This window comes from Battus philenor, unplaced genomic scaffold (assembly GCF_028537555.1).
Source record: "Battus philenor isolate CCGP_79_NKW_IND1 unplaced genomic scaffold, ilBatPhil1.0.hap1 SCAF_26, whole genome shotgun sequence".
In the NCBI taxonomy this organism is placed as follows: domain Eukaryota; kingdom Metazoa; phylum Arthropoda; class Insecta; order Lepidoptera; family Papilionidae; genus Battus; species Battus philenor.
In genome coordinates, this window is record NW_027181689.1 from 11891604 (window position 1) to 11894953 (window position 3350).

Below are 3350 nucleotides of genomic sequence, written 5' to 3' on the forward strand. Positions count from 1 at the left end.
ATTATCACGTATTTAAGGTGCAATTAGAAATTAACATTTAATTACATATTTAAGTTGGTGAGATCGTATTTATTGTGTTTGTTCGCAGAGCCAGAACATTAAAAGGTCGACCAGTCGACTGCTGGCATTGTTTCACCATGAGTACCACTTGCAGATGGTGCAGGACTTGCAGCTGGGGCACGTATGCGGTGCTGGTGGTAGTTGCCTGTCTGCAGGTGCTCGCTGCAGCGCACGATGACCTGTACGACTTTCTGTCGCCCGCCTACGAAAACCGGACTTCCCCAGCCGCTCGACAGCTTTACGACTTCAGAAAAAAACACCTGGTATGCTCCTCATGCAGATTTTTTTAACTATTCCACTGCTGCTTTATCCAGCATTTGTAAAATTAATGGGTACTTGGGGACAGGCAGCACGGGGCGGAAGGCGCGAAAAGTAAATATTAGATCTAACTAGTGATAACGACACACACACACACGCGCACGCATGTGTGTATATATATATATATATATATATATATATATATATATATATATATATATATATATATATATATATATATATATATATATTAGTGACTGTGCTTGTTTTTTCGAACTTCGGAACTCGGAAATTGAGCAACAACTTTCCGACATTTCGTATGCGATGTAGCGAATGCTGTCACGAATAACTCTTCATACGCCGTACAATGTGTCCATACCAACACGATTGCTAATATACCTTCAAAATATGCAGAATGCACAATAATCTCAAAGCTAAGTCGCCTGGTCTCAATATCTTTGGTAAATCGCTGTGCTATTGTATTTTTTCTATAAATTTATTTATATTTTATAACACACAGTTGTAATCATTTTAATGCATCTACTTCTGGCGTAACTTTCTCAATAAATAAACAAGGACACAGTATGTGCAGGGCACTGGTCCAAAAATTGACCCTTGTATCAGGCAGGTTCCAGCGAGACAGGTGTTTACTCTACTATTATACATAGCACTACGCTGTATCTAAATGTTCGACCACGCAACAAGTTTGGTTTCAGCTCGGGCCGGACGGTAGAACCTGCAAGGTGATCTTCCTATGCAGTGATACCTTGTTAACGTCGTCTAGAGATGCAAAATGCTCGCCGATTTTAAACGGTTCTAATGGTGTTCTATAGAGGAGGCTTATATCCAGCAGTGGACTTACTGCGGTTGCAATAGTGATGACGATAAATTATTATGGTAACTTATCAGTGGGTTTTCTTAGACAAACGCGTCCTGCGCCGAGCGTTACGAGGTTGTGCTCCGCTCCGAGCCGGCGCGGCTGCCCGTGCCAACTGGCGCTGCGGCAGCTCATTGCACTACAAAGTTGTCTAAAATGAACCCCTCTGTAAGTTTATTTTGAAGCGTTGTGCCTGTTGCTTGTAATTACAGAAACCGGTCGGGCTGATGACTCTGAGCTCCGGGTATCCCGTGGAGATCAGAGACACGAACGCATTGAACAGCGACTTGTTAATGAACAAGTTCTTCATGGATAATATTTTTCACTTCGGGGCTGAGAGGATTCCCGAGAGGATGGCGTGCGCGAAGGGAATCGCGGCGCTTGGATACTTCGAGGTGACGCACGATGTCTCTAAGTACACTAAGGCCGACCTGTTCAATGGCGTCGGCAAGAGAACTCCCGTCGCGGCCAGGTTCTCCACCACTATACAGAACTTAGGGGGCTTGGATGCCACCAGGGAGCCCAAAGGAATGTCCGTGAAGTTTTACACGAAGGAGGGTAATTTCGACCTCATAGGCATAAACATGCCCGTGTATTTCTACAAGGACCCAGAGTACTTCTTCAGCATCGTGCACTCTATCCGCAGGAATCCGCGCACCAACTTGTTTGATCCGGCTGCGCGCGACGATCACTTCACTTTGCGCTTCGACACCATCAGCGCTTTCCTGCGCCTGCTGGCCGACGGCGGTATTCCCAACGGATACAGGAAGATGGACGCCTTCCCCATACACACCTACGAGATATACAATAAGAAAGGAGAGACTTTCTACGTCAAATTTAATTTTAGGACTTTACAAGGCATCGAGAACTTGCCATCCCAGGAAGCGATGAGGATCAATGGACAAGACCCTGATTATTACAGCCGGGACCTGTTCAATGCCATCGCAGAGGGCCGGCATCCCGTCTGGCGCCTGGACATGGACGTGCTGACCTTTGATGACCTGTTGCATCTGGACTTCAACCCATTCGAAGTGACCCGACTGTGGAAAAACGGCACGTACAAAACCGTAACGATCGGCCGCCTGGTTCTCGACAGGAATCCCGACAACTTCTACCGTACTTCCGAACAACTAGCGTTCAACCCCGCGAACCTGGTGCCGGGGATATCGGGGCCGAAGGACTTACTTTTCAGAGGGCGGACCGTCGTTTACCCGGCCAGCCAAAATTACCGACTGGGCAGCAACTACAACAACATAGAGGTGAACTGTCCCATGTACGCGAACACGTACAACCGCGACGGGCCCCCGCCCGTGCGCAGCAACATGCACGACGTGCCCAACCAATACCCGACCTCGTTCAGCGGACCCGCCGCGCACGTGGAGGCGGCGCGCCCGCGGCACCAGCTGCTCGTGTACGACTCTAATGCCGTGGACCTGGAGGAACCAGCGCGCTTCTACGCCGGGCTCTCCGACGCCGAGCGCGACCGGCTGGCCAACAACACGGTGTCCTTCGCGCTTGTGTCGTCGCCACCGTTCCTGCAGCAGCGCCTCATCAAGATGTTCTCGTTGGTGGACCCCGACCTGGGCCGGCGCGTCGCCCAGCAGCTGCGCGTGGGCATGGCCGCGCCTGCGCCGCCGCCGCCCGCCGTACTCACGCCGGGCGCGTAGCGCAGCCGCGGTGCAGTAACTAATCTGTCACTTACATCCGTCTATGTACTTCATCACGACATCTCTAGAACCATACAGTTAAGAACTAACTTTAAATTTGGTATACATATCTCTTTTACTAAGTAGAGATTAGCTAAGAAAAGATTTAACAAAATTCTTCCCTTTAAGGTGGTTGAGAGAACATTCATAAAAAATGCATATTAAACTATAATTATTTTTGCTCTAAAAATGGTTATAATAGTTTTTATGGCATTTTAAAATTACGAAGAATTATTTTTAAACTATATCAACAAAAGGCAGTACACATGCGCACAAAAAATCAGCGGGACAATTAGAATTAAATATAAAAAATGCTTGTCATTTTATAAGCTTCATAATTGTTTTATTAATAAATCTCAATTTAATACGTAAATACGGGCCCAAATTGACACAAGTACCGTCATCAGACACCACCAGAGGATGAATATAGCCCTCGTAGTGGAAAAGAT

The 3350-nt window shown here is 47.3% G+C and overlaps 1 pseudogene; it reads left to right on the plus strand.

Moving 5' to 3' along the window:
• On the plus strand, nucleotides 1-2907 carry LOC137925262 (catalase pseudogene; annotated as a pseudogene).
• Nucleotides 2908-3350: the final 443 nt, after the last annotated feature.